This window comes from Desmodus rotundus, chromosome 4 (genome assembly GCF_022682495.2).
Source record: "Desmodus rotundus isolate HL8 chromosome 4, HLdesRot8A.1, whole genome shotgun sequence".
Lineage (NCBI taxonomy): Eukaryota > Metazoa > Chordata > Mammalia > Chiroptera > Phyllostomidae > Desmodus > Desmodus rotundus.
Window position 1 is genome coordinate 122,680,548 of NC_071390.1, and position 22,938 is coordinate 122,703,485.

General features: G+C 33.6%; 1 long non-coding RNA gene across 1 annotated transcript in view; it reads right to left on the bottom strand.

The window, feature by feature from the left end:
- Positions 1-11,371: 11,371 nt before the first annotated feature.
- LOC123478677 (uncharacterized) overlaps positions 11,372-22,938 on the bottom strand; it is a 59,327-nt gene continuing 47,760 nt past the window's right edge. Inside the window, exon 3 of the long non-coding RNA XR_008426747.1 lies at positions 11,372-11,592. This is a non-coding gene — a long non-coding RNA (uncharacterized lncRNA). The remainder of the gene's footprint in view (positions 11,593-22,938) is intronic.

Sequence of the window (22,938 nt, forward strand, 5' to 3'; positions counted from 1 at the left end):
AAAATGTATTGTCACCTATTCAAGGGATATTATAGAAAATAATCTAGATGTTCTTTTCAATGCAAATTTCAAAAGACAAATGCCTAAAATTATAGAGGGTGAAACCTGTATATCCAGGCGAGGCTACTCTTTACTTTTATAATTAAATAAAATATGTATTATTTATTTTTAAATTTTATTACACATTATGCACTGGAAATTCACTTGCACATTGTTTAGTTGTCTTTTTCATACTCTAGCTCAACATTATACTCAATTTTCTTAAAGATTTTATGCATTTATTTTTAGGGGGAGGGAGAAAGAGAGAGAAACATTGACGTGCAAAAGAAACATTGATCAGCTGCCTCTCCCATGTCCCCAACCAGAGACCTGGCCCACAACCCAGGCGTGTGCCCCCACTGGGATCAAACCGGTGACCTTGCACTGTGCAGGATGATGCCCAACTCTCTGAGCCATGCCATTCAGGGCTACACTCAATGTTTAATACATTGTTAAAGATTTTATTGATTAATTTTTACAGAGAGGGGAGGGAAAGAGAGAGGGAGAGAAACATAAATGTGTGCTTGCCTTTTGCATGCCCCCAAGCAGGGACCTGGCCTGCTTGTACCCTGACTGGGAATCAAACTGGTGACCCTTTTGTTTTCAGGCCAGCACTCAATCCATTGAGCCTCACCAGCCATGGCAATATTAAATATTTTAATATATTTTTAATATTTAATAATTTTTAAATATTAAATATAAAAAACATAGGATATAGGGATGTGTGTGTTCAGGTATTTATATAGATTCACATTGTGCAATTTTATTACTGCAAATGTCCAGGACTCCAAATTTGGTATCATTCTTACCATCTCTCTTTCTCCCACACCTCGGATGTAATTTAGCAGAAATCTGGAACACAATCATCTCACCATCGCCACAGCTACCTTGGAAGCACCATTCTCACTTGTAATTGCTCTTTCAAACTTGTCTTCCTGCATCAGCATTGGCCCACCTATAGTGTGTTTTTTAACACAGCAGCTAGAGTGATCAATGTCTACATTAAAAAAAGATAATCCAGAGAAATACAAATTAAAATCACAATGAGATGCCTTCTCATACCTGTCAGAATGGCCATCATCAATAACTCAACAAACAACAAGTGCTGGCCAGGATGTGGAGAAAGGGGAACCCTTTTGATATTGTTGGGAATGCAGGTGGTGAAGCCACTGTGGAAAGCACTATGGAGACACCTCAAAAAAAAAATTAAAAATGGATCTGCCTTTTGACCCAGCAATCCCACTTCTGGGAATACATCCAAAAGAACCCAAAACACTAATTCGAAAGAACATAAGCACCCCTATGTTCATTGCAGCATTATTTACAATTGCCAAGATATGGAAGCAGCCCCAGTGTCCATCAGTAGATTACTGGATAAAAAATCAGTGGCACATTTACATAAGGGAATACAACTATGCCATTAAAAAGAAAAAAAAAACAAAAACTTTACACTTTAGACAGTATGGATGGACCTGGAGACTATTATGTTAAGTGAAATAAGCCAGAGAAAAGCAAATACCATATGATTATACTCACATTTGGAATCTAATGAACAAACTGAACTAATGAGGAAAATGGGGACAGACTCACAGATGGAGAGCAGGCTGACAGCTATTAGGGGGAGGTTAGAGGGTGGAAGCATTGAGCAAAAGGGAAAAAGGCTAACGGACAACAGTGCAGTGATCATGGGGGGAAGGGAGGGTATGAGGGGACTAAATGGTAATGGGAAAATATAATAAAAATTTTAAAAAGAAGATAATCTAATGATCTGCTCAACACACTGTGGGGGATTCCTATCTTATGTAAGGAAAAGCCAAGTTTCTCTGCAAAGGTCCACAAGGATCTGCTTCATCACTTAACCTGTTACAGTGCCTAGAATAGTGTCTAGCACATAGTAGGTGCACAGTAAACATGTACTAAATAAACAGATAATTCACAAATGTGCACTGAGGGTGTAGAAAGAATGATGTGATGGTAATTGGATGCCCAGGGTAAGTTACTATAACATTACAGTAACGTGACGTAACTACAACTGATATAATGTATTTTCACATACAGTTTCTATTTTAAAAGGGGAATTATCAAAAGGACACAGAAGCCAAACAAAGAGATCTCTCCTTATCAAAGCTGGGAATAGTTCAAGAAAGAAAATAAATATTGATGATAATAGATTATAATTCAAAGAAAAATATAAACTCAAAGAACTACAGTCCATACTGTTATTAATAAATAAATAAATAAATAAGGATGAAGAATGAAATCTTCTCAAACAAAAATTTCAAATTTATATATGTATTTATACATATTAGTTATTTCTTATGACTCATCTTTTGTCTGTAAACATTAGTAAATCTGCAGAATGACTTTATAATCACCCTAAAATTTGGTTATAACTATCACATGGGTCATCTTGTAAGTGATGCATATTAATATTTATTACTTAACTCTTGGTTGATACTATTTAATACATTTCTATAAATATTTATGTTTCCATATTATTTAACTCTATTCAAGTTTATACCCCCCAAATGTATTATGCTTATTAAGATTTTCATTATTAAATCTTATTGTTATACCTCTTGACTTCAAAATCACTGAGGCTGAAATAAGTCACTGAAAATTAAATTAAAACTTTAGAAGGATAAATGCTAATGAAAAAGAAAAATGTATAAGTATATGTATGGATATGTAAAATATTCACATACATCAAATGATGGATAGAAAAATTATTTCTTATAAAAAATTAACAAAAATTCTTATGTTATAAAATAATTTCCCTTCACTCCAATATGTATAGGTAGGAAATTTGTTTGTTTGGAAAGGGCTCATCCTTATAATTCACACTTGGTTCACTGCACATCTATTTCATCTATTTTTCACTGAACATATGTCAGTGTCTGAGACTTTCTCATTTTTTGTTCTTCCAATACTTTTACCCTACTCCTCTGCTTTGTGTCTATATATTCCTACTTTTTTTTACTCCTATAGTAAGGCCAACCATTCTTCCATCTAAGGCCAAAAACCAGTTGTACACTGAATCTCATTCCTTGCTGCCCACTGAAAACATTGTTCCGGCATTTAATCCCTTCCTTACTGTATTATAACTCAATTTTCTTAACTCAGTCATTAATATCAAATTATGGACATCATAATACCATTTATGTTAAAAACATGTCTTTATCCCATATCTATTTTTAGCTAGCTACTCCTTATTTCTTTGTTTTTAATACATAATTTATTGAAAATTTTATCCGAGACCCTTGTCCCATTTCCTTTACACATATTCCCTTTTGGCCTTCCCCATGTTTTGCCTTCCAAGTATATCTTCATAATTCATTAGATATTGGTATTTTATGTTATAATGAATAATTATTAATATTTTTCAACATACATAGCAAATGGACCCAGCACCATTTATTTAAGATCCCACTATTACACTATAATACCAGAGGTATATATATGAAGTTTTTTTATAAATGGTGACCTGCTTCTGTTAATTGGAGAATTGCCCGTTTCTGCCCCCTTACAACAGTATTTTTATTACCATACTGTATAAGTAGTCATAATATAAACTAGGACAAATCCTCCCCTTTGGATGTTCTGTAAGTGTATGTTTGTCACCCTTCTCTAACATTAATTTTCAGATTATATTATCGAGTTCTTTGAAAAATTCTGTAAGTTCTTATTGTGATTACAAATTGGAGAGAATAACATTTTAATAGTTTTAATAATTTTATAATAAAATTATTTTATTAATAATTGGATAAAATGCATATTTTAGCTTTCAGTGGCCCATTCATGTTGTGGATATAAAATTATCTAAATTAAAATATTAATAAATTCTGTATGTTAGAATTTCTTTGGGAAATATCAAAACTCTGCGATATAGTCTCTTGTCTCACAATGGGAAAAAGAAGAGAATTCTATCTAGTCTCACATCAAGTGTAGTTACAAGGGTTTCATAAAAAGCCAAAATGGAATTTGATATTTGCTGAATTCTCCTTACTGCACCAGGAAGAGTCGTGAGGACTTCAGGAGATTCCATAAAAGGCACGTTCATGACGACAGCTTCTAGAATGTGTTGGGACAAGGAAGGCTTAGGGCTGTTTCTCAGGATTAAAAGAGGAGGGTGTGGAGGGCAGCTATTCTTAAACCTTTCTCAATTAACTCTCTTGAGGAGGGATATCAGAGAATTAGGGGAGGAATTTTAAGTGGTCATCAGGTAAGAAAAAATACAGGTGAGGGACCCCTAGTGGAGGACAAAGTCTGAAACCTCACACAGCTTTCCGCCAGAAGTAGTCTGATTACCTTCTATGGGTGGTAAGTCCTGACAATGTTCGTGAAGGAGGACCTGACCAGGTCACTGCTCCAGCAGCGAAAGCATCATTAACCATGTTTAGCGAATTGGAGAACTTGTGAGGAAAAGAAGCATAATAGTGGGGAAAATTAGAGAGAAAGCCAATTATGCCCACTTCTAGTATCCAGAATGGAGCAGGCAAGAGCAGGAAGACTATACAAATTTCACTTGAAATGGAATTCAGAGTTTGCTCATTAGATTTCTTCAGAGAACCAGCATATGGTCTGCATGTGGGTATGTGTATATATGTGTATATGTATCTATCTATATCTATCATCTATCCACCTTCTCCTGTTTATCTACCTACCTACCTACCTACCTAACTATTGAGATAAAGAATGTTAGGAAATTGCCTCATATAATTGTAGTGCTGGCAAATCCAAAATACCAGCTAAGCCAGTAGGCTGGAGACCCCAGGAAGAGTTGCAATTTCTCTTCCTCAGAGAACTGTCATTTTTGTATTCAAGATTTCAACTGATTGAATGAGGCCCAACCATATACTCAAAGGTAGCTTGCTTTATGCAAAGTCTACAAATTTAAATGTTAATGTTATCTTAAAAATACCTCCGCAGAAGCATCTAGATTGGTGTTTGAGCAAGGATGAGAAGCATGGCCTAACAAAGTTAATCCATATAAAATAATCATTACATATGGCTAGCTGTTTTAATCATCATAGCAAATTTATTTTGAACTAAAAGTGAAGTGATTGGAGAATTTTACTGTATAGAGGTAAAAAGAAAAGTCTTGGGATTGATCTTAAATTTTATCAATGAAATTATAAAAGTTAGTCTTAAGTGCAAAGTCAATGGGGGGGATGGTTTTGTTTCAATAAAGCCTTAAATAACACGATATTAAGAATGGTAGCAGAAGGAAGGTTATCTTTCTCCCTTTCAATCTCTCTCTCTTTCTTAGCTTTCATGGATCCGAATTTAGGGAAGTGGATATTATATCTTTTCTTTAAGAAATATAATCTCACATTAATTTGCAATACAGGAAGGAAGTATATTAAAGTCCATTCAGTTGAGCCTAAAAAACAGTCAATTACAAGTCATGAATATCAATTTAACCATTATTTTTCCTATATTAATTCATACTGTGGCTAACTCCAAAGAATTACTTTGTACCTAACAACAAATAAACGTATATGTTTGAAAAACTCAGACAACCTCACTCTGAAACCCTCCCCATGCCACTACAGATGATCACTGTGCACTTCTTTCTGTCAATCTGCTTTAATGTGACTTTGGCATAGAGACTCTGACAAATTATCCTCTACAAAATAGTCAGACACACCCAAGCTTCCCTATTCACGGTGCCCAGATTCAGATAACTACATATCGCACCTGGTTTATTTGCTATCCTTTATCCCCACTGAATGTGAGACCAAGAACTTTTACCGTTTTGTGCAATGATGTAGCCCCTATGACAGGAACATTACCTAACACACAGTAGATGGTCAATAAATATTGTTAAAATAATGGACAGATGGATGGATAAATAGATGGATGAATAGAGAGCTGGATGGATGAGTAGATGAGAGTTGTGTTGTGATACTAGAAACTGTTAGTTTTATACTGCTCCACAGGCCCCAAAACAAGGAGTAAGTAAAACTTTTCATATCTCTTGTGCAATTTGAAATAGAGGATATTTTCCCAGTTACCGGTTAAGTCTTCAAGGATAAGACAAGATTCCAGATAAAAGTGTGAATTTATGAAGACAGATCTTAGCCTCACAGGCTTATAGGGACTGGGTCAGGACAAAAAATATTTTAAGACTAAGGGTAGCATGGAAATAGCAAAGGAAGCTGGGGGACCTGAAGTGCTCGGGGCATTGCATATAGGGGATCCCATTTGCCTACAAGATTTATCATAGAAAGAACAATTTTTCCAGGATACAGGGATGATTGGCAACTGACTTGACATTTTTTTCTTATAGTTAAATTTCAAAATTCTATTCAGAGGCCTAGTTTGTGGGGAGGTTTTTAATTGGCTTGATGAAGACCACAAAAATATATTTATAGGCTTACTCAATGTTAATTTGTTTTGTGAAATTCCAGAGATAGAAATTTGATATTGTTATTTAAGTTTTATCCCATAACCACTAATATCCATCATCCTCACCACTTGGCTTTTGATAGTTTGCTTAATAATATTACATTATACTATGGAATGATCTGGTAGTTTCCTATTTGTCCCATTTCTAAATTACAATGATTTCTGTACTAAATATTAGAATATTCATGCGTGTCTATTATTTTCATATAATATTTAAATTATTGTTACAATCAGACACAGAACCATCTCCAGATGTGAATGGGAAACATTTGTCAGTCTATCTCAAAATAAAGATAAAGAGTATGCAGGAGTTTAGAAGGCAATCGACCTGAAATACCTCTATTCTTACAAATATATTTTCCCACCAAAGGACACCCATAGGTGTTTTAGCAAACTGTTAGCTAGATTACTTCACCCGCACTCACACAAAGTTTATTACTTAGAAAATATTATTATTATTTTCACTGGATTTCTCAATATTATTAAATATATGAAATAATACCGTTCTCTCTACTTTCTAAATGGTATTTTCTCAATTATATTAAAACAAGGGATTTATAGACATATCACATACTGGTTTTCAGCACTCAAGCCATTCTTTAGGGATAATAAGACTGCTGCGTTAAAAATTGAACAAGATTTTTTCCAGAGTACTTTGATTGTATAGCAACAGAGATGGATGAAAACAATTTAATGAACAAAATCTGTACCATCAAATTTGTATAAAAATACTATCCTATATCAGACAAAACTTAAAATTGTGTGTAGGGAACAGGGAAGCTTATGATTCATTTCATTTCCATTGATTAATAGATTTCTCAGTTTTGCCAGCAGATAGCTGCAAAATTGCAATCTATATGAGTAATTAATTGGATGGTCTTGTCATTTTCCTTTCTAACAGGAATGAACAAATGACACCTAAAATTAGGTGGGATAAATAGGCTTCTTTCTTATCAACTTACTAAAATTTTTCCACTATTTTCTTTTCAATTAACATGTAAATGAGAATAGCCTCCCTATTGCTATAAAACAACAATTTTTTTTTAACAAAAGAAAAAGGGATTCAGTATGTTTCTAGTGTGCACAAGAAATATCATAATTTTTACAACTTAGAGAAAATAAAGGTGAGGTTATATATGCCGCAATTTTAATACAAAGATGTAAGAACTGATCAATACAATTGGCTTATGTTATATTCATTTTGAAATGTTAAAATACAGAAATATTCTGACTAATATCTTTCACCTAATAGACTCATCTAGAACATTGTGATAATATTTTTGTGAAATCTTTATTGATGAGGTGTTGTTAGAAAATTGCCATTAAAATATAAAATAACTAGTACCCAATTTATTTAATAAAGGACACTTCATAAAAATACTTGTTGATAGGCTCCATAGAAAATTAATTAGTTACTACCTAGTCATATCTAATAATCTTTTTCCATTAACGTATACACACACAGAGACACATATCACCAAATGACCAGAATACGTTCTGAGAAATGTATTGATACGTGGTTTTACCCTTGTGTGAGCATCACAGAATATACTTACACAAGCATAGATGGCATCGCCGACTACGCACCTAAGCTATGCGGTATAGCCTACTGTTCCTAGGCTACAAACATGTGCAGAATGTTTCTGTACTGAATACTGTAGACAATTGTCAGAGAATGGTAAGGATTTGTGTTTCTAAACATACACAGACATAGAAAAGGTACAGTAAAATGTAGTATACGGTATTTTATATGATTGCTAACACAATAGGCCTGTTTATACCAACATCACCAGAAACACGTGAGGTGCATTGTATTACAGTGGCTATAATGTCTTAGGAGATACGAAGTTTCAGCTCCATTATAATGTTATGGGACTGCCATTGTACATCTGTCTGTCGTTGGCCTAAATATCATTATGGGGTTCGTGACGTATATAGTTATATATATATAACTATATGTTATAATTTTCAGTATTCTAGTGTTACTTGGATAGACACAGTTGAAAATCCCTGCCAGATTAATGTGACTCTTTAAATTAAAAAATTAATTTTTTATCATTTTGAATTATTAACAGTAAAAATGGACTTATAATAAACATTTCCATTAATTACTTATGCTCAATAGACAAAACCAAAAACTGATAGTAATGATGTTCTTGAGAATGAATCAGACATACCTTTCTATTTTTAATATTTTCTAGGTCACATAGTATTTATATGGGATGCATAGAAATTATAAATGTGTTAAGGAACTGTAAAACAAATTTGGGCCATAATTATAAGAATGTAGGTGCCAAAAGATGAATATTTATTTGTGACCAAACTAATCACACGAGAACCTTTGGCCAAAGGATGAGAACCAATTATGGCTACAAATACAGTAGCAGATGTTCTGTGATCAGAACTCTAGTTTTAAAAATGAAACAGTGGGACTATGAATTTTTTAGTCTTGATTCATATTACCAAATAATAGACCCTAAATAAATGTATTTCAAAGCATGCATAAATGAGTGGATGAAAGCTTACTTACTTTTTTTCAACTATTAACATAAAATAAAGTTCCAAAATCATAAGAACAAGCTAACAATAGCCAGAGGGGACAGGGGAAAGGAGAGTGGGGAGAAAGGTTTTCAGGAACTACTATAAAGGACACACAGACAAAACCAAGGGGGAGGGTGGAAGCAGGGGATGGAGGTGGGTTTGGCTGGGGTGGGGTAGAGAGGTGGGGAGAAAATGCAGACAACAGTAATTGAGCAACAATAAAATAATTTTAAAAATAAAATAAAGTTCCAAAATCATTACACCTTACATCTATTATTTTTTTTCTGTTAATAGTTGTAAAACCAAATTAAATATGTATAGGATATATTTGTAAATTTGGAAAATAGATTTTATCCACAAACTATTTCTATTATTTGTTGAAAAAAGTTACATAGCACGCTGAAGTTGATATATGCAGCAAATTTACCAAAATAATTGTATTGCATTCCAGATGAGCTATGTAAAAATATAAAAAATAAATAAAATAACCTCGCATATTGGACAATCTCTGAGGGAGTTGTGAATGGGGGCTCTTGGGTTAATATTCTCCAGTATAAACATAATAAATAAGAGATCTAGCCACTACTTGACTTTGTGGTTAGTCAAGTAGTGGTTAGAGACTTCTCATTTAGACAAGCAAACGAGAAGAAAAATTCAGAAACAGAATTGAGGTTTTAGGAACTGAAGCAACACTTGGGCTGGCCCTTAAACTGTAAAAAATCGTAACTCTGTTTTCTCACCTTTTGATTTTGTAGCTTTGATTGATTTTGTGTGTGTATGTTTGATTTATACCCAATAGGTTTTATATGGTAGACAATAAGGGACATTATGGCTGGAAGGCTGGAAGTAGGATGGGTGGCAGTATAATAAATCATAGTAATAAAAAAAATAACTTAGATAAAGCTTCAGCCTCAAATTCAAGGAGTCCGAGGCCATAGGGCATGAGGAGGAAGACGGCATGAGCCAAGCAGACCTCCAGAACACCAAGGCCTGGGTTCAGGGCAAGGCTCTGTTATCAAGGAAACCCAAAATGTAAATCAGAAAAGTGAGACAAGCATCAATGTCTTGTTAAAATTATATACAAAATGGAAATAAGACTTGAAAATTCTCTGAGCAGACAAACCCTTTCAGCCACATAACCTTATTCTGTAAACATAAGTAAAACATAGATTGTTTTTATGAACACTCAGAGAATCAACACAACATAAACTGTTTCTCCAAACTGGCATGAGGTAACCACTTTTAAACAGTTCCCTATCCCTAGAAACACTCTGATGCTATAGCCATCATTGTAAAGAATAAACAACCTCTGTGTTTTCACCGTATAAACTGTCCTCTAATAATTTACCTGTGAGCCTCATTCTCTGGCTGGCTAGAGAACTCCTCCTTCAAGTAATGTTCTTATATGCATGGTAAATGCTTACTAAATCCTATCATATTGACCTTTTTTTTAATTTTGCTACTTATGGATTTTTACAGTATGGATTAGGACCATAATAGTGGACTTCAGCCCTATTACTTCCCTACCATCTCCATAGACACACTGGATACCAGGTCTGCCATAGAGAGGCTAATGCTACGTGCAAATCAAAACTCACCCAACAAAACCAGAAAGACAAGATCTCAACGCACTTCTTGCCTGATTAGAAATGTTTAAGGACATTGGAATGGTAGAACCAAGTGGAATTTTTTTGTGTTTCTAAACATCAAAAGGATATTCTATAAAATGCACTTTATTTCAGAATGAATCAGCAGCTAGAGTTACTAGTTAGTCCCCGTGGGATCTGTTATAGTTTGGAATTCCATTGATTTTTTTCCTCTTTTTCACTTAGAAATACTGTACCTTGAAGTATTTTTAATAGAACATTGTGAATTTGTGATTTATAAAGGAAGGAACAACACTACCTGCATCAACAATAACGTTACCGAAAACAGAATCAGCAAAGTGATGTGAAAATCCATTCTAAATAAGTAACTTTCATCTAAAAAGAAACATATCTTAGGGTTTTCCTTAATTGCCACAAACGTGTGCATTATTTATTTATTTTTACTATACTGCTTTCAAATCTATAGGAACACAAATGGGGAATGTTTCTAGAGCCTTAATTTATGTAACTTGCTCAGCAAGAAAATGTAAATTTGTTTTCATGGGTCTGTATCGGTTGTTCTTTTCATTACCTCCTGACATAATGGGAAGGAGTGATTACATTTTTGCCTTAATCTCTGTGTGATAGCGCTGTGAGAACGCCGGCACTGGGCGACAAAAGCAGTAACAGACAGCTGCCATGGGGTGCTCAAAACAGACCGGGGCGAGACTCCTACGTGAGTAGGCACTGCCAAAAGGACGCACTTGACACTTGGCGCCCTCGAATAGCAGCCTGTCAGTGCGTTCCCCGTTCTGAGATTCTGTTTGTGAGACCTTCTAATCAGACATCAGGTATACTTTATTCAGTTACACAGTGGCAATTATAACCCCTAACTCTAAGCTGGAAAAAAAGGAAATCAATCGGTGATGTTTACATATCTTCTCTCTTGTTGAAAGCTCTGGTCAAGCTGAGGATCTGAACACAAGCATATCTTCTCCTTTCTCCGCTGGGGTTTCTGCAGACAAAAATAATCAACAGATATTTTAAGGTACTATGGTCAAAATCACATAAAGAATTGAGAAGGCTGTGACCTTTTGAAATTAATTTAGAAAATAAATGTAAAACATTTTTAAATGTCTATTGATATTGTTAAAAGGATTCAAAACGATTCAGGAGAATCCACAGGTATACACACAAGCATGAAACACGTGCAAACACACACTCACACAAACATTTTCAGATAGATTTGTAGTAATGATATCATAAATATATAAGGGAAGAATAAACAGTAGGTAGAAAATAGGAATAAAATTGCAAAGCATTCTGAGAGTTAAGAGAAAAATGTAAAAACTCATTTTATTTTGCCTAATATTTTGCACCATTATTCTTAAACTACTGTTATGGATCCCAAAACCCAAAGAAACTGGGACATCATAAATTTTAAACACATTCTTATATCAGAATGTTACTTTACAAAGTTTCTTAGAATCAGTTTAATACAGTAAGTGAAATGCACACTTTTCCTGGACTGACATCACTGTAATTAGATCAACCACTTTCACATTCTATATATATGTAATGTAAAGTATATATATAATACATAAGGTATGTATATAATATATATTATACCTATATGTTACTATGAAAACTTACAGTATTTTTAATTAGACAAATAGTTCTGAAATTAAAAATTGTATAATAAAAATGAAATGAGTTTTTATATAGAATAGCAATTAAAACAGGTTTATCCTACTAGATAGATATGCATTTGATACAATGATTATAGGTATGTATATATGTTAAAAAGATTATAAGTGGGCACTATTGCAATAAGAATAAACAGTGAAAGGTAAAATAAAATAAAATCTATGGTCACAAAATAAAAAGTAGTTGTTATGAGAAACATATACACAAGGAACATACCATCAAAATTTGCTCTGACGATAAATCATTTAAAAATTATACTAAAGATGGATTCACCCTGAATTTCAGAAGACAGTGTAAGACGCTGACATAAAATTTCCTTTGCTGAATATTCCTTCCCAGTTTACTTTCCATGACTAGCTATAGTAACAAACATTTCTTGTCCTGTATTTTACTAATCATAATTTAGGTGCGCCATGAGATAATCCACACTCTTTTATATTATTTCCCTTTATACCTTCCTCTTTTTAGTAGTTTGCAAATGCTTTCTCACACGACTTTCTCTACCGTGTCTCTACGTCACCTCTGGGAGTGAAGCCAGGACCAACTAAGCAGAACTCTAGATAGCCCAGCCATCTGCTTCAGTCAGAGGAGCTCTGCATTTGTCTGCTTTATGTTCTCACTCAGAGAACATAGAGAAATTGACCTGCACGTAAAGATTTAAGTAGTATTCTTTAACAAGGCAGAAGACTGGGATTTGGACTATATTCATATTTATTGGCGATAGTCTATTTTTAACTTCACAGTAGTCAGAAATTTCACAAGACGTTGCATTTTCATACAGAATCAAGAAAGAAATCTTGTTTAATTAATAAATATGATGGAGGAAGAAAGAAAAATACTTTATTTAAAATTACAACCAAAAACCTTGTTTGTGTTCAATATGGCAAGAGCCTCCAATGCTATGCCTGCTTTACCATAAAGGATTATGGAAAAGCTGTGTAAATTTAATGTGCATTATCGCTGTTGGTACATTGTCATTTTAAATATAACTCCATGAATCCACATTCATCTTGATTTTATTGTGGTGACTATAATTTCTACCCTAAAATGCAAATATGACTTTTAAAATATTGGCAATTTATGCCTTTAAAAGAATGTCATGTAATTAGAGCTGCAATTCACCTGAATTGCAATAAAGGATGATACTTTGAAATTCAGTCCCATACTTTAATTGAAGAAGAGAAATCCAGAGAGCTTGTCTTTGTAATTTTGAGGGAGGAGACACATAATTAAATATTGCATTAATGCTAGTGTTGCCTCCCATAAAAGAATCAAATGTTTACTTTAAAAATAATTTTAGAGTGTATTGCATTTAAATCACCCATCTTGCAATTTAAATATGAGCAAGCACATTTCATGGAAAGATTATAAAAAGAGGGGATTTGAATTGAAAGTGAGTATTTGTTTCTTTGGTGACACATTTACAAGCATGGTTGGGAGTTCTGGACATATAAGTGCCTGCAGAGAGTATTATGCATTTATTGAAGGCTGATGTGTGTCAGCCACCATGCAAAATATATGCAATATTTTATTCAACTTTTGCTCCAACCACACAACACTCGTAAGAACTTGAGATTTTGAGAGGGATGAACACCAAATTAGTAAATAACAAAGTCTTTTAAATTCCCAACTCCAAGACCTTTTTGTAAAGGCATATGCCTTCAACTTATCAAATTCATTAAGACTTGCTATGGAGGTCCACATAACTCTATGCAAAGAACTGTATTGCAATATGATAACTGCCTGTAAGAGATAGAGTGCATTATTGGTTATAGAATACCAAGTTATAAAAATGAACTTTAACACATATTTATGTTTATGTTCTCCAACTTAAAAAATCTAACAAGATTAGCATCTCTAAAATACCCATATTTGTTACCGGTGCATATAATTTAACAATGGGAAATGTGTTCTTTCCAGGGAGACAAAATTTTTTATTCTATTCATTGATTTAAGCCTTGGCTCTAGAATGAAAGACCCATTGTGGAATTTGGCACATCAAGCTTCTCCTTGGAAACAGAGTATCTGCAGCAGGATGTACTATAAAATGTCTCTTTAATAGTCAATAAAACTGACAAGAGTCATCGCTTACTACCTGATAGCTACTAGGTTTTCAAATTATAGAATTCATTTGTCACACTCCACTTAGCATATCTATATCTTTCCAATAATAAATGCCATCTTCAAGCAGTTATTTTAATGAGTGAAAGATTAAATGCTAAAATAAGAGGTGATAGAAGGGAAACATGAAAGGCAATTATATCCTGTCTCTTAAGACAGAAATAGGAATCACCTGCAGGTTCCTATCTGTGTTCTCAAAGACTTTATTTAGGAAGGCATAAAAACCTTTAAAAAATAAGTAGCAATGCAGTCAATGCAGACATGGATTCAGGTGAATCTCTGGATAAGATTTTTGCTGTGTTAGTATTTATTATAATTAATCTTAAACAGCATGGAATGTCTGAGATTTTCCTGCCAATGTTTTCCTCTAGGGCTTTTATGGTGTTACAACTTATATTTAAGTCTTTTATCCACCTTGAATTTATTTTTGTGTATGGTGCAAGTTGGTGATCAAGTTTCACTTTTTTGCACATAGCTGTCCAGATCTCCCAATACCATTTGTTGAAGAGGCTATTTTTGCTCCATTTTATGCTCCTGCCTCCTTTGTCAAATATTAAATGACCGTAAAGACTTGGGTTTATTTCTGGGCTGTCTGTTCTGTTCCATTGGTCTATGTGCCTGTTTTAATGCCAGTACCAGGCTGTTTGGATTACAGTGGGATTATACCCTAAGAGCCCTGAAACACCAATCCAAAAGAACCCATGCACTCCAATGTTCATAGCAGCACAATTTACAATAGCCAAGTACTGGAAGCAACCTAAGTGCCCATCAGCAAATGAGTGGATCAAAAAACTATGGTACATTTACACAATGGAATTCTATGTAGCAGAGATAAAGTAGGAGGTTCTACCCTTTGCAACAGCATGGATGGAACCGGAAAGCATTATGCTAAGTTAAATAAGCCAGACGGTGAGGGACAAATACCATATGATCTCACCTTTAACTGGAACATAATCAACAAAAGAAAAAAGCAAACAAAATATAACCAGAGATATTGAAGTTAAGTACAATCTAACAATAGCCAGAAGGGAGCGGGGAGGGGACAGTGGGTAGAAGGGTTTTCCGGAACTACTATAAAGGACACATGGACAAAATCAAGGGGGAAGGTGGAAGCAGGGGAGGGAGATGGGTTCGGCTGGGATGGGGTGGAGGGATGGGGACAACTGTAACTGAATAATAATAAAAATTTTTTAAAAAAGAAAAAAATCTTAAACAGCATGTAAGGATCATTATGATTTACTGAAGCAACTGTTACATCTACATGAAAATGTAACTGTCATTCTTACATGCACATACTAAAACAAATGTGCCAAAATCTTTCAGTCATTTTAAGTATTATTACCCTTTGCTCTTTTATTCAATAGTAATTAAATTTTAATAGTATTAAGGTTGTGTACACTTTCTCAGAGCAATTTTGTCACTCACCAGATGTAAAGTGGGATAGAAATGAGTTAGAGTCCAGAACATAACAAAGTTCTGGAAATAATAGAAATGGTTAAGCACTAATAGTACAGTTTATTCTAAGTTCCTGGAGGGAACATTCTGAGTTGCCCTACTCTGACAAAATTGTCATCTAGTGATAAAAAAAATAAAACAGAACAATAAGGTATTAGCATAATCATTGGCATTGTGTTGGAACTCCTTATCATTTTGAGGCAATGAAACTGACCCAAATCAAAGATGAACAAGTTATCTAAAATAGGTCACTTCTCTGTGGAATAGAACATTTAGTAGTATCTTATCATTCTGTATTGCATTAAAAACATTTTAAGTTTATATTTTATATGAAAACATTCTCTTTGCAATAATCACATTCCTGTCATTGATTTTTTAATTGATTTTTTTAAAGTACCAGTTGTGTGCACATTCTTTCCACCAAATTCCAGCAGGCAGTGGTGGCTTTATGCTTAGAATTGCTCTATGACCTAGGATTTCAGATACTTTAAGGTCATGTTGAGTGTCTGAAAATCCTTTCACAAGATGTAAAGTCTTTTACTCCCAGGCAATTATCTAAGAACAAGTGTTTATTAACAATAAACATGGTTACTGATGTGTTTTTCAAGAACCTGGATTTTGTTAAGTCATCACAGGAAGATTGGCTCTCTAGACTCAGTCACAGCAAGAACACAAGAGAGTTAAAATGAGAGTTTAATGAACGAAAAGGACCAGCATTAGAATATTTGTTATATTTTTTTGAAAATGGATGAGTGACATATCAACTTGTCTGAGGGCCAGGTAAATGAGCAGAGCTGGAAGCTGAACACATTAAAAGAAGTTAGGCTGGCCCATACCAAAGGTAGACATTTGGAAATACATTAGTATTCGTATTGGTGTTATTGAACTTAGTCCCAATTATTCTTTTGACCTTATAGTATAATTACATCACTAGTCCATGATTCTAGTACAAATACTGAAAATAGGCAAAATTATTTTGCTTCTCTTAGCAATTACCACTATCACAACCTAACAAGAACATTTTTCCCACATTCTTTAGTTATCATTTGAAACCTGAAGTTTCAACTAGAGTAAAAATATGAGATTCTTTTTGGTTCATGAAACTTGTTTCTATTACTATGTTATTCTCTAAAGTTTTCCTATGAGGTTAATAGATTTTCAAATTCACTCTTGCATCTCCACCTACTGCGTATAGATAAACTACATTCTTTAAAAGGGGTCAAAAAGAGGTATCTGATTCTCGTTAGGTTTCTCACATGTATCTTTAACAACAGCTTAAATTATATATTCAATATTCAAAGAGGAAATAAAAATAAAACTTAAAGTTATCTCCATATATGACAGTAATTTAGCCTAATTAATCCAATATATATTCCTTTAAAGCAAATATTATGTTATTTTTGTTCTTTGACTTAGTCCACTAATTATATACTCAAAGCTGTCAGCGAAGGACATGTGTACCCGTAATTCAAAGGACTTTAAAGACCCTTTATAATAAAGAAAATACAATGCTAGAGCTCACATCTTCACATAACACAAAAATAAATTACACATTTCATGAGAAATTTGGATTCTTAGATAAACATTGCAAATGGAAGCAAATTAACCTAAAGAGAAACTGATTTCCATGGATTTTTACATGTGACATCAGACTTATAGTGGGATTAATAATCTATTCATCTATAAATCTAATCCATTATCAAATAAATATAATCTATTTAAGTGATAGTAAATATTTTCAAGTAATTTAATTAGAAATTTTTCACAAGTATTAAATGTTTTATCACTGAATCTTTAAAGTACGTACACATTTTGAAAACTTATTTGGAGGAATTTGTTGTAGGAATTTGACCTTGCACAACTGTGATAGCTGCTCAGGCATTCTCTGTAAGGTGCTGGCCCATGTCTGATGCTGGAGCCTGGAGTTTCCAGGGCAGGTAACGGAGATAAGAAGATGTATAAAAGTGGTAAGAAATCAAAGATTAGCAGGACCCCATAAGGATGGACTGAAACCCATGTCAGCTTCTTCTGCCTCTGATATTGATGGTATGACTGTCCTGAAGAACCTGTTACCCTTTCCTATAAAGCTCAGCGCCAACCCAAAAGTTGACAAAGCTGAGAAGGATCCAGGGAACCATGGAACACTTACAGTCTTGGCTGTAGCCTCATGCTAAGGAGATGAGCTGGCAGACAAGTGACAGCGTGTGTAAGCTTCATGCTGGCTGCTTCTTCCTCTCAGCCCTCCAGATCTTGCACAAGAGTCTGTTCTGTGGCTCATCTTCTGCTGAAACATTCAAAGAGAGGAGGTCTGGGAAATATAGATCAGCAAAGCCAAACTGTCATATTACAAAGCCAACTCAACTTCTCATTCTGTTTCTTAGTCCCTGAATATTAATCTTCAAATCATCTATTTCATTAGTGTTAATAATTTCCTATTTTGGTTCCAATAAAAATGTATGCAGTAACCCATTTTCTTGCAGTTATTTTATGTTGCATGTAAAGATTATCTTTTTTTTTACTCTGAAATTGCTACCAAGTAGATGTTCACTAATATTTACTAGGGAAAGATGACTTATACAATGATTGGATAGGCATGAGAAGAAAGGTAATCGTGGTTTTCACTGATTGGTAGGCAAGGTAAAGAAAAATGTCTTCTTTCTTGAACAAAGAACAAATTTAAATAAAAAGAATATGAAAAGCTAAAAATAATGTAGCAGAAACGTTTTATTATTCATGCCTTAAATGATCTGTAAAATAAATTCTAAAATTATGCTACTTCTTAAATTCATAATTCTGTCTCAGTCATATATGCCATGATTCATCACTTATCATTTTTTCAAACTAGAACATTTACTGTATATTTTGTAGTAATTTTCATTTTCAGATGATGAAGTAAATGCCATAGGTTTCTCAGTTTAAAAGTTAAAGGAGTGCTTCTAGTTTTTGAAGGGAGTATCTATTATATTCTTGATAGTGACTTGATGTGAAGTATTTGACACACATCCTAGAAAGTTACTGTTGAAAGAGGAGCTTATTATTTGTGTCTCTACACCACTTAGGAAGTCCCATCAAGGCTGATGTTCACAACTGATCCATACTTGGAGAAAGATTTTGAGCTTATAAAAAATGTCAAAACTTATATTGTTATCCTTATATTTTGGAAAACTAAGTCAAGATAATAATTAAACACATCAATATTTAAATTATTCAATGTTCTCATCAGTGTGTGGGTAAAATAAAGACCCAATAATATGAAGTTCCACCATCATCCTCCACCGAGAATTGCGAGAAGAGCTGGCAGACAAGTGACAGCATGTGTGAACTACATCTCGGCTGCTGCTTCCTCTCATCCCTCCAGATCTCACAAACAAACCTGTCTATGGCCTATCTTAAATTGAAACATTCAGAGAGAGGAAATCTGGGGAATTTGATCCACCTAGCCAAATTGACATATTACAAAGCCACCACAGCCAAAACAATTTCTGATTTGGCTTCTTAGTCTGGTTCTGATTCAATATATACCTGAGAATCCCCAGAGAGACCCTGATATGATCTCAGAGAGCAAACTGGGCTTCTGGAGGGATAATCGCTGGCCTCAATTGCTTCTATTTTTGCCTTTCATCCCTTCTCTGGCCTCTGGTATCCCAAGATTTTCTGTCAGCACTCAACCTCAGCTCACTGCTCTGATTTCTGGCTCCACCAAGGCAAAGATGTCCTCTTCTGACCTCAACTCGAGAAAAGCTCAAACTGTTGTCTCTAATCTTCATGAAACCAAAAAGCCAGGAAATCTCTTATAAATAATTGCAATCAAGTACAGATATCCCTATGAGATTTTTCATAAATTTTATGAAATTATACAGGTAAATTACCCACAAAGTACAAATTTATAAGAAATTTTTTAAATAAGAAATTTTTACTATTTGATAAAAAATTAGTAAGGAATTAATTGCATTAGAAATGGCATAATTCCAAGTTAGTTATTCCACTAGGCAGAAGTTTCTACAACATGAAATTTGTAGTTCTGTATAGATCAAATGAAATACAATCAGATTTTCCAAATTACTTCATATTTCAACAAAATTATTTTTATGTTATAGTGAAATTTACAATGTTATACATTCTAAGTGTATGAGTATCCAATTAAATATAATTGATTACTTTTATGAGTATTGATTATTTACCAAAATAATTTGGCATTGTTTTTAAAATATTATGAATTTGTGACTATTTTGTTATTGAAATATGTGTTCTCTAAAGTGACAATTATAACAAAAAAGAAGAAACCTAGGAATAAATTTAATTAAAGAGGTATAAAAACTGTACTTGAAAAAGTATAGGAGTCTGAAAAAAGAAATTGAGGAAAATATAAATAAGTGGAAGGGTACCGTGTTCATGGACTAGATGAATTAAAATCATTAAACTGTCCATACTACACAAAGCAATCTATAGATTCAACGCAATTTCTATTAAAATACCAATGGCATATTTCACAGATCTGGAATAAATAACCAAAAATTTATATGGAACCAATCAAAAATTATTCTGAATAGTCTTAGCAATCTTGAGAAAGAAAGAAAAAGTTGAAGGTATCACAATGCCTGATGTCAAACTATACTTACAAGGCCACTGTGACCAAAACAGTCTGGTACTAGCATAAAAACAAAAACATTGATCAATGAAACCCTAGAAATAAACCTACATCTTTTTGGTCAATTAATATCCAATATTTACAAAGGAGACAAGAGCATACAATGGAGTAAAGACAGTCATCAACACATGGTGTTGGGAGAACTGGACTGGTACATGCAAAAAAAAAAAAAGAAACTAGAAAACCAACTCACAACATACACCAGAATAAACTCAAAATGGATACACAACAAATATAAGTCATGAGTCCCTAAAAATCCTAGAGGAGAAGATGGGCAGTAAAATTTTGGATATCTCATTTAGTAATAGTTTTGCTGATATAGTTTCTATGGCAAGGAAAGAAAGGAAAATAATAAATAAAGAAATGGGACTACATCAAATTAAAAAGCTCCTGCATAGCTAAAGAAACCATCATAAAAATGAAAAGGGAACCCAGTGTATGGGATAACATATTTCCTAAAAATGCATCAGACAAGTATTTAATCACCAAAAAATATATAATGAACTTATATGAATCAATACCAAGAAGACAAATAATCCAATCTGAAAATGGGCAAAGAACCTGAATAGACACTTCTCCAAGGAGAACATACAAATGGCCAATAGACATATGAAAAAATGTTTAACTCCACTAGCCATGAGAGGGATGCAAATTAAAACGAGAAAGAGATATAATCTCACACTTGCCAAAATAGCCATCATTAACAAATCAACAGACAACAAGTTCTGGTGAGGATGTGGAAAAAAGGGAACTTTAGTGTATAGTTGGTGGGAATGCAGACTGGTACAGCCACAGTGGAAAACAGAATGGAGTTTCTCAAAAAACTAAAAATGGAACTGCCTCTTGACCCAGTGATTCCACTTCTGGGAATGTATCCCAAAACACCAATTCAAAAGAATATATGCACCTCCATGTTCATAGCAGTGTTATTTACAATAGCCAAGATTTGGACACAGCCTAAGTGCCCTTCAGTAGATGAGTGGATAAAAAAGCTGTGGTACATTTACACAGTGGAATACTACACAGAATTCTTACCTCCTGTGAGCACATAGATGGAACTGGAAACTATTATGCCAAGTAAAGTAAGCCAGTCAGTGAAAGAAAAATGCCATATGACCACATTCATAAGTGGACTCAAATGAGCAAAATAAACTAATGAGCAAGAAATAGAACCAGAGGCAGAGAAACATCTAAGAGACTGACAGCTGTTAGAAGGGAGGTGGGAGACGGGGATTGGTTGAAAGAAGGTGAAGGGATTAGTAAAAGAACATATATTAGTCAAAGAACCATGACCCATGAGCATGGACAACGGTGTGTGGATTGACTGTGAGAGTGGAAAGCAGGCTGGGTGCAAGGGGCAAAGGAGGAAAACTGGGACCACTGTAATAGCATAAACAAGAAAACATATTTTTTAAAACTAGCCCCAATTAAAAAAAAAACAGATCGAAGAGGATTGAATGATAATGATATAATAATTACAGTTGATACAGTTAAATCAATGTGCTAGGAACTATACTAATCTAAAAGAGGTTCAGACTGTCATTTACAAAAGATAATATTAAAGGACATAAAATAATAGGGACAATAGGATAAAGTATGTAACTAAGCTGGACTGTGTTTATTAAACAGCCTGCATTTGGAAATAATCTATTGTTTCTTAACATCTAGTGTCTGTGTTTTTGCAGCATGAGTCATCATAGTGATTTTTCTCTTGAATCTTTACTAAGTTATAATGTTACAAAAGTTTTTAAAGATAATGATGAACAGGTAATCAATCACTCTATCATCACCTTGAAATTTTAGAGAGCCAATTTTACAGTTTATCTAAGATTTGAATATGCAAAGCAGATTAGACTTAAGAAAAAATGCATTATAATAACTTCTTCACTGTTCATTTGAAGATTGAAAACTACTGTGACTCAAGAGTTCTATGAAAGTTGGTGTAATTTCTGTTATATTTATTTTTGAGTTGGTGGCATATTCAGTTATTACTTTTTGAAGTAGTTTTGTTGTTATATAAAGTTTTTTAACCTAAGCGATACCTAAATTTGTTTTCTTAGAGATGAGCATCAATTTGACAAAACCAAAGACCATAGACATATAGCAGAGAGTTAAGTGCCCATTAAATAACAAATAATATAGGAATTGGTAAAAGTTGGTTTACAGTTGTAAGTACACAAAAACAGTTTACTCTTGTATTATTTATTTATTTATTTTTTATTGTATTATTAATATGTATTATTGGTCTTCTTAATATTATAGTTGTTATTTGTATGCTTACTTATGATTTATCTTTTAGGTAATGATGGTGATAATACCACCATCATTTTTGCCCACTCCAGTATTCTTCCTGCATAAAAGGATATTACAAAAATATGTAATAGGAGAGAGTATATCTGTTAACAAATAATTATTTACTGAGTGGCATAC